Here is a 10,705-nt window from a genome sequence, read left to right on the forward strand (position 1 = left end):
CATTTTGTGGCTGGGACTCCGTCTTGTAGCTTCGTTCAGCTATCTCGAGTTCAATTCGAGTTATGAGTAGGTGTAACAACAAAATTCAAATTTAAGAAATGATCTTTAAAAATAAACATACTAATACTTCATAACAAATAACAAATATTAAATAAAAACTGAGAAAACTCAAAAAATGCATAACTGTCGCGATAGCCAGACAGCAGAAAGTTGGCAGAACGACTTTGAATTTGTCACGTCAAGTCAACATTTGACATATTTTTGTCAATTTCGTTTAGCGCCTCATAACAGAGGCGCTGAAGTGCCCGTAAAAAAGTGACGTTTTAAGTGTGATTTCTATATAGGTACTAATACTCTTTGGTTTAAACACTTTAAACTGTCACAGTCATGCTCTTCGACGAAGTGTCACTTTTTAGAGGGCCTTTATTAGACACAGCTAAACGCTTTATAAAACTGAATAAAATCATCAGTTCGTCCGTAAACATTTGGATCCATGACAAAAAACCTGGCTATAATTACTTGGACTAGTTAAAGCACACAGCAGGAGCAGTTCTGGGGAATCTTTGTTTATGAGTCTGCAGCAAAGCCAGCGTCGCAACAAGTACGTACAGACGTTTTACTAAACCGTTAGCGGCACCGCGAACTACAACAAATGATTATAATCTAAGCAGACCATGTATTGCGAAAAAAACCGTTACAGCAAGTCCTCAAAATATAAAAAACATTGCCTACATCCTAATGGGTTACCCGGGGCAAAAGCAACTAAAAAAAATAGTAAGCATAATAATTTTGCCGCCCTCTACCATGAGCTATATAATTACAGGGTTTTATAAATAAATATATAATATATAATAAAATAGGCTTAGGTTTCCAATAATTGATTTTATTCTTTCACGAGCAGTAGGTAACAGTTACATTCACGCTACCGTGGGGTTAAAGTGACTATTAATTATAACATTGTTGTAATCAGTTACTATGCTTTGGGAGATAAGAGTACGTACGAGTAACATTCACGCAACACATATCCGAAGATGGTATCTAGTTGCTGAAAATAGGGCTGTCTCTAGCAAATTCTTTTTTTTTTTATTTTATGGGTAAAATGCGACTATCTTCCATAGTGGCTAGTGTTGGAATACTACTTATCGATAAATGTTTGTGAATTAAATTCAACATTTTTTTTCATTTTTTCCTTACCATTCTTTGACCTGATATTTCCATGACCTCAGTATTTGATGAAATTATTTAGCTATGCTGTTTCAAAACATATTAGGATAATTTTTTTTTTGTTAATTTTAGGTTTTTTTTTTAAGCTACTTCATTTGTCTTTTGTTATAAAGTCTTACATGCTTCGCACCAATTGCAGATCTTAAATAGTAATAAAATATGTGAAATTCATTTATCGAAATATCGACACGGGACATCACTATACTTGGTTTGGATAGGAATTTTACTAAATGTAAACAAAACAATGTCAATGGGTGTCATAAATGTTGAAATTCCCCCATTAAACTATCTAAACATTTTCATTTATGTATTGAAATACACTAGTCTAGTTTGTATTGCAAAGATAGAACAGTAAAATGTTTAAAATCCTTGAATGTACGAAATCTGACAGCTGACGTTTGTTTACATTTAGTTAAATACCTATCCAAACCAAGTTTAGCGAATAGCATTTTTCGTACAAAAACTATGGGGCTATTGCAAATGTTGAAATAGTTGAGGTTAATGTACTTAACTACGAGTATATCAATAAACTATTAATTGGAAGAATAAAATTAATAGTTTATTTAACATATCAAGTAATTTTTAAAGTTGTACAATTATGAGTTTACATACATACATTGGAAGACATACAGTTGAAATAAATATACCAAAAGCATTTACGTTTTATCTTTTTTTAGGACGAACTTGTGTTTTTCCATAAAACGGCTTGTAATATTTTTTATAACACAAAAAATATAGACACACTACACTGCACTACTAATCTACATTTCAATTTTAAACAAACGTTACTTTCAGTTTTACTAGTAGACAAACTCTTTTGCAATTGAGCAATTTATAATTTGAAGACGCGTGAATCTTTAAGATCTTTTTTTAAGGAAACAGATATCCTAACCCTGTCGTCGCTTTATGTTTTTGAAATAATCATGTATGTTAGGAAGAACATATGTGATTTTCCCACTAACGTCGATAAGCCAAAGGCTACTAGAAACACAGGGAAGCTTAAAGTTCCATCTTACAGACTGGCTAAAACCAAAAAGTCTTTTCTGGGAAGTTGCATACGTTTTTATAACAAAATTCCAAAAAATATTATAAATGAAACGGATACGAAATTCAGATCTATTGTCAAGAAGACATTAATATCAAAGGCGTATTATAAAGTTAATGATTATATCATGGACAGGGATATTTGGAAATAATTCCGATCCGCATTAGCGATCCCTTCAAATAGCGAACCTACTGTGTTTAAAATAAAGTTGTGTTAAATACTTGTGATGTATACATATCATTTAATAATATTGTATATCTGTTTAAAAAAAATATATATACCTCGTTGAGTTTCTTGCCGGATTCTTCTCAGCAGAGGTTTTTCCGAACCGGTGGTAGATTTTTTTTGACATTCATAAGTGCTTGTTATAGGCACTTGTCTCACCGCCAGCGAGGAAACGATTGGCTATCGACTATTTTCTCGCTCAAGAAACGAACAAAAGATATAAGATCCTGTATGAGTAAAAGAGACACATATATTAATAGTTGATCGCTGGCTGTTCACACTGTCGGCGAGAACTCGCTCTTACATCTTTTGTCGCAGCGACAAGAGCTATAAAACTCGCTGAGCTATAGATACTCGCTCAGCGATGTCAGCTTGGCGGCCGCCCCGCACGAGCGAGTCGAGTGGAGCGAGTAATCGCCCGTCGTACGCGAACACTCACTTACAGCCGAGCGACAAAACTACACTCGCTTCTCGCCCACTCGTTTCTAGTTACTCGCTCTACTTGCTTCTCGCTCATCGTCGGGCGGTGGGACAAGTGCCATAGCCTAAAGTTTTTTGAAGAGGTGCTAAATATATTTCACATCTCTCCACGACCTTTGCACGATAATTTGACCACGATTGGATATTTTCGACGACTATTTTGGCTCTGTTTCTTAGACAACGTTATCTTGCATTCTCGGCCACCCTTGGCTTGACATTTGGACTGCCTTACGAGTAAATTTGAATCACAGTATCCCTACAATGGATTCAGACGACTCCGACAGTATTCGAGTTGAAATGGAGCATTACAGAAATGTTCTCTAATGCTTTGTACCTTGGTCTATGAAATACAGACGAGATTTTCCGAATTCGGCGTATTTATGCATCCTAGTCTTTACAAAGCGACTTGGTGCAAGTCAGCTTCATCTTCCACTGCAAGTTGCTCATCAACAACATCATTATACGAACCCTCTAGCCCTTCAACATCAAACACAGCAAAGGAGAACATAACAGAAGGGAGAGATATAGTGTTTTTTTACCAAAACAATAAAAAGGACATGGTCTCGGTAAGAGTCATACAATACATTAAAATATTTAATTGCATGTTGCACAAATGGGTTTATATTCTTTATTTCAAAGTTTCTGCTAAATTATTTACAGAATGAAGTGGCTTTGTGTGGCTACTAAAAAGGGGGTGATTCCAATTTAAAGTCATAGCGAGCTTGAGGTTACATGTGAAATGCGTGATTTGAAGATTAAAAGAATCCGTAATTTTGAAGCCTCTCTGTTATTAACCATAACCACATAAAATTATATAGACAAAGCTGTCTTATTCCATGTATTTTAGATAGTTTTAGTTAATTTGCAGAGTAATATAATAAAAATGCAATAATTTACATTTTATTTATTTCATAAATGTACAGATTATCATAAAAACGTTTAGGGGCTGTTTCACCATCCACTGATTAGCGTTAACTGGCGGTTAGGTGTGATGCCGTCTCTATTTCTTTTGTTCGAATAGACGGAGACGGCATCACATTTAGCCGTCGGTTAACGCTAATCAGTGGATGGTGAAACAGCCCCTTAGCATAAGCTGTCTTATTGCATGTGTTTTAGATGGTTTTAGTTAATTTGCAGAGTAATATAATAAAAATGCAATACTTAATTTATATTGTTTTTATTTCATAAATACACAAATTATCATAAAAACGTTTAGCATAAACTTATGTCTCAAAAGACCCGATTTATTGGAACATGTATATAATATTCTTGGCAAAGGGTAATATAAAAACAAGTCGTATTTTAATAAATTAAATATTGTACCATCCCATAAAGGCATTAGAAGTACTACTAAGAAATACAAGGAAATATAATACAAATATTATAGGTCACTATGTGTTAAACCGGGATTTTAGTTTACTTTTGCATCAAAAGATGTCACTATCTCGTCTCAAGGAATAGCTGAATCGCGCTGTTAAGATTTTTCCGGCAGGCTATAAAGGGCTGTCAATCATATTAAACTTTTCATTTCCTAAGCAACCGTGGTTTGATTAACTTGTGTGTTATACGTGTAAACAATATGCGTACCATTGATCATAAGTTATAATGAAACCGTGGTGATTTACTTGTATTTTTAGTACTTGTACTTGTGACAGTGACCCAAGATTGTATCGTTTGTTCTACCAGTTGAACTGGATGTGTGTAATATACTATCTTTTGCCCGCGGCTTCGCCCAAGTGGAATTCGGTTGTTCCGCACTGTAAAAAAATTTTGCTGACTGTACTTTTTGTCGACTGTACTTGCATTGTCAACTAAAAATACATTTCTGTATTAAGAAATCGTCATGTTCAAAATTACATTTCCGTGCTAAATCTTAAGTCTATTCTATTCTCTTCCATTAACCATTGAGGAGTTCCGTGGTACCTACTTCTATGCCTCTTTTTTATGGAAAAATGCATGTCCTTTAAAAAAAAACAGGTTATGCTCCTTCATTGGCTTTTTCTTGCAACCAAAATAAAAACACCAACGTGTGTTTACATCCACCTGAAAAAAAGATCAAAATTATTAATTTCCTTTATTAATTAAATGCTTACTTATAAACGTGAAAGGAACTCTGTCTGTCTGTCTGTTAACTTTTCATGCTTCAACCGCTGAACTGATTTAGCCGAAATTCATTATGTATGTAGTTGGAGTCCCGAGGAAGAACATAGGCTACTTTTTATCTCACAGTTTTATCCCGAAAAAATAAAAAGCGACTAGCGAATTCTTCGTAGACAGAGTCGCGGGCAACAGCTAGTTATAATATAATGTTTCACTAACCACAGAAATTTTACTCTATCATAATATTAACCAGCCAATGCAGAACAACATCACCTGTCGCATCAATCACATTGTCAGTTGATATCTAAGTAAATGGTCACAATATAGGTAATATGTTTTTGTTATTCTGTGCTCTCGAACAACTTTGGTCCGGCAACATATTCAACTTTTGATGCCCTAAAATGTAATGTTAAAAAAATAAACAATAAACTGTATTGATATAATTTTGTACTTACGTTCATCCATTTTACCGGTATTCTAGACTCATAGCCATGTGTGGCAAGTTCCTTGAATCTGCTCGCACAAATTCACTCATTTCGTATTGAAAGGTGAAGCCGCTAAAATAGAAAATATGGTCCAAAAGTCAAGCCAAGTGTCGTCGAGACTGCAAGAAGCGTTGTCGAAGAAGCAGAGCCAAAATAGTCGTCCAAACTATCCAATCGTGGTCCAATTATCATGCAAAGGTCGTGGAGAAATGCGGCAAATTTTAAAGTACTGAGTTTGTGCTGAGAGGTCTTTAAAAATTATCCAAAAAACACACTGATCGCACCAAATCGCAAAGCAAATAAAACGGTTTTAGGTTAGATTCTACTTGACAGTGACAGCAGTGACAGTTGACTTCGTTTTTTTTTTACTGTTTCTACTAAGTACTGAGCCCTCAACGGTTCTGCCATTTCAATCTCACAAACGTCATATCAACCACTTGAAAAAATATTTCTAATTAATATGAGGAAATAAAAATAAAAGAGCTGCAGTTCCTCGATTATTAAGACGTCGACTATCGAAGAAAAATATATTTAGCACCTCTTCAAAAAACTTTACTTAGCCAATTGGAACTCGTAGTTGCAGTTACAGAAAGTACCTAGTTAAATGAGCTTTTAAGCCAAATTACACAATCATACAATGTACAAACAAACATATGAGACAAGATATTTGTTTTCAATATTTTTACTTTTGACAGAATCAACAAAAACTTATAGGTCTATTGTTGCTAAGAAACAACAAACTTCAATAATATTTACCTTTACACCAGATCATGCATGGCCAGATTTTATCGTGTTCATTCTTTAAGTCTCATCATATCTTTTTGTAGTGCTGACGAATTGCTGCGGAGACAAGGATCTAAGAGAGGGAACTCAAATAATAGCATTTTTGGCAGGATTAAAAATGTTCGCTGGTGTGATATTTGCTATTCTTGCTGCACTGCCCCAGAATATTAACAAAGGAAAAGAAGGACTGGGATCCAGTAGTAAGTTGGAGGAACTTCATTATTCAAACGGTTAATTTAATCTCGCGACTTTGAGAAAAACACATTGCACCTTATTAGCTAACTATAATAACTCACTATTCGCCATATTGGCATCTGATCTGTTATGCGAATCCCGTTTCCACGGCTGCGGGATTCGCCAACTGTACCTATAACTTTTGACTGGCCCGGATGGACGCGCTGCGACTTTACGTATGTATCTTTTGAACTTTCTATTAAACATCTTAATGAAGCAGCTCAGCACGATAACCGCCATGGACTGCTACCACGATCAACAGCATGCCGTACCTATATTACCGTTACCTATATTTTTAAAAATTGAAGTGTGTTAGCTACTTGGTGTACTTGCTTCTAATAAAATCCGCTACTGGTACCAAGTAATATAATAATCTAATTTAGATTTTTTACAAATTTTTTGTTCACGTGATTCGGTAGTTTTGGGAAAAATCTTAAAATCGGCAATATCTAGGAAACTAATAGATTTCGGACAGGACTACATAAGGACTAAATACCCTTGAAAATAATGTATTCAATAACCAATCACCTGTATATATACTAAAATTGCTCGTTTAAAGGTATCAGATAATTCAAATTAGAAACTGCATGTATTTAAAGTGGACAAAGTAAATTTAATTACTTATTATTTTTCCTTTTCAGTCATCATTGACATAGCAGTAGTAATTTTTGGAAGCTTGATGATTCCTTATGTAATATCCGTCATTTTGCTGTACGTGGGACTTGCACGGGTAAGAAAAACATATTAAATTATAAATTTCAAAATGAAATAAAAAATGAAAGAGGGCGTGAAAACGAAGTTTAGATTAAAATCATATTTAATACACCTTAAAACCGTAACATAAAAATATCGAACATGCCACAGTGTTGCATAGTCCCCGTTTTGTTCGGAAAAAAGGGAGGACAAAGGTTTCCGAAAGACAAAACTTGTCTCAAAGCACAAACATTAATTGCCCCGGAACGCATATTTGCCATAATTGACAAGATTTCATTTTTTAACACCTGTAAATTACTACAGGAATCGAAAGAGTTTTGCCTCCTGACATGGGACATATTTATTATAATTGATTTCTCCATATCGTCCCCTTACAACCAGAATCGCTTATCTGCATGAAATGTAGTTTCGAGAAAAACGCATTTAAAGGTTTGCATGCTCTAAAAACCTATAAAAGCTAGTTATACTAAAAACATCTCTGTGTTTCTATTTAGATAATTTATCCCTTAATAGGATAGGGCTATGTTATTTACTCTATACTCGCGCCGAGTAGGTTAAAATAGGGTTTTCTTCAAAAGGTACTGCAGATAAGCGATTTTGCCTGTAGACACGTTTTTTTTTTATCTTCTAAACTAGCAAGTTTACGCAGATATATTGGATAAACTATCATTTTAAGTCCATAATTGAAGCATTTTTGCCGAATACAGTGTTAAAATGCTTACATGTTTTATACAATTTAAGTTTTTAGTTAAGTCTCAGCGCAAATAAGAGGTATTGGCTGTAAACAAATCGGAATTTACCTCTTAAGCGCGCTTAAAAGTGCAAAATATTTCTAAGATGTTTTGACTCTAGGCTTTTTTCTGTTTTTCTAGCTTATATGCAATGTAGCATTATTCTGTTTTGTTTTTATCATTCAAAGAATATAACTTGTATTTTTCGAAAGAGTTCCATCAATCTATTTCAACAAATAGGTACCAAATAGCCCAAAATATAAATAAATGAAAAACTAGCGAGCTAAAGTCTTAAATATAGTAGTATATTTCTAGTATATGTGAGATATATTACGTTATTCCTTTAATATCATATGTGCTGCTTAATACATTTAATTATGGAACTTTTGATTACATGCATACAACAAAAAACATATTTTATTCAAACATTTTAATAAAAAGGCACTTAGCGTCTCAAGGCTCAAAGTAACCACTGAAACAGTCATGAAAAAGGAACCGTAATGGTAATAACCATCAGTCTTCTTCTTCATCAAAACGATAACGAGCATGGATATTCAGGTTTTGATGAACTAAATAGAAAAACATAGGTATAACCAGATCCAGCAGACCGTCGAACTGAACCGCGAGTGTCATTTAGATACCTACTATTTACTACTTCGTATCGTAGGTACGTCGTATCAATGAATAGCTTATCACGGCATAAAACATTTACGTTGTCACACATTTTCATTGTTCTTGGCTTAATATTTGTATAGGTAATATTTTTATCAATTACGACATGTCGTCTGACTTTTTGAGTTTTGATACCAGGCCTGTAACTTTGCAAACCAACCGTCGAACAAGACAAGGCAACAGAAAATCGAATCCAAACTCTGTTGAACCTCTTTCAGTAGAGGAATTTAAACTACCTGCATTAAAAAGCTATACACTAATCCACTGCCAATAAGTGCAGCTAAAAAATAAAGATTTAATGACTTTTTACAAAAAAAATGTTATACCGGAGATTCACCATGGCTGGTTGCACTGGCCTGTGATGAAGACGTTATTGAGCGTGTGCCGGACGTAGTCACAGCTGAGACAAGCAGTGATGAAAAATAACCTTAATGGTAATAATCATCAGTCTTCTTCTTCATCACTGCTTGTCTTAGCTGTGGCTACTCAAACCAGCCATGGATAATTAATATTACCTAAGCCAAGAACAATGAAAATGTGTGACTACGTAAATGTTTTATGCCGTGATAAGCTTTTCATTGATACGACGTACCTACGATACGAAGTAGTAAATAAGTAGGTTATCTAAATGACAATCACGGTTCATTTTACATGGTTATATGTTTTTCTATAGCCGCGTATCCATTAGAGCAGCCTCAGGCCGAGCACCGCGAGCCGAGCCATATTTTGTCGGTTTTTTGACCGTGCTCAAAGGAGCCTCAGTCTGAGCCGTGCCTTTGGCAGCGTCTCCACTTTCGCGGCCTCGGAGCAAGGCAGCCGCTCGGCCCGAAGCTGCCTCTAGTGGATACGCGGCTTATTTAGTTCATCGAAACCTGAATATCCATGCTCCTTATCGTCACCTGAAAGAAAAACACTGTTAAATTACGGCAAGTGAATCGCTGTTATACATAGATCTGTTTACTCACGAAGGCGCGCCCCTCCACAGCTAATTATAAATGTACACGAGAAAACCTCTTAAGTACTTACACATTGTCTTAGTCTTAGTGTGCGTGACTGACGGTACGCTTGCGACTGAAGCCACGAGGACAAGTTCGAGCTACGCACACATAGACTTGTCGTACGGATACGTTTAGGTACAATTACAATTATAGAATGTGGAGGGGCAGACTTTCGTTAGTGAACAGATCTATAATTACCTAAATAAGTTTTTAAAAATTACTTATTATGAATCGTGCTTTCAAGCGTGTACGAACCGACTAAGCTAGCCTACACAAAGTGCACACTACTACAAGGATTATACGAAGGTTATGCCATTATTTACAGCGCGAAACGTCTAAGCGATACTTAAGCGATTTTGGCTGTAGCGCTTCTTATGGTCGAAGCAAACATTGTTACAAGCAATATCGCCTATATTATATTTAGTTTGTTTCGCTGTTGCAATAATTGAAATATAAAGTAATGCTCAACAGGCGAAACCTACTAACATTATTTTAGCACTTTTAGGCAGTACTCAAATTGCATTTTTATTGAAATCTTAACATTCCAAAATCGCTTGTTTGACATTAAAATATTTTTGCTGTTGTAAAATAAAAAAAAATGCTGTTTAACCAACGCGTAGTTGTTTTTGGCTGTTGATTTTCTTAAAAATCGGCTTTAAGTGAGCTTAAGAAAAACGTAACTCGGTATTGGAGTATCGTACAGTAAAACGGGTTTCAACAGCATGTAGATCTTGGAAAGTACATTCTAACGATATATTTAACTCAGTTTTGCCCAAAAGTGACTTTAAGCGATTCTGGTCGTAAGGGGACGATTTATTTTTCATTTGAAAAATCTTCGTCAAAATCTGACGCTATTTCTTGATACGTTTTCCGGGTACGTTGAAGGATACGAACCCCCATCTTGTGCGTTATCAACTGCTGTGCACCACGGGACTCCCTATCAACACTGTTGAACACTTGCATACGCCAATAGTAGCATAATTAGTGGAGTATGCCCGTGGTGGAGTTGGTACA

General features: G+C 35.2%; 1 long non-coding RNA gene across 1 annotated transcript; it reads left to right on the forward strand.

The window, feature by feature from the left end:
• Window positions 1-390: 390 nt before the first annotated feature.
• LOC141435319 (uncharacterized) lies at window positions 391-7,307 on the forward strand. The gene is made up of 3 exons (XR_012452131.1): window positions 391-601; window positions 6,387-6,542; window positions 7,218-7,307. It is a non-coding gene; the product is annotated as an uncharacterized lncRNA (long non-coding RNA).
• Window positions 7,308-10,705: the final 3,398 nt, after the last annotated feature.

This window comes from Choristoneura fumiferana, chromosome 14 (genome assembly GCF_025370935.1).
Source record: "Choristoneura fumiferana chromosome 14, NRCan_CFum_1, whole genome shotgun sequence".
Lineage (NCBI taxonomy): Eukaryota > Metazoa > Arthropoda > Insecta > Lepidoptera > Tortricidae > Choristoneura > Choristoneura fumiferana.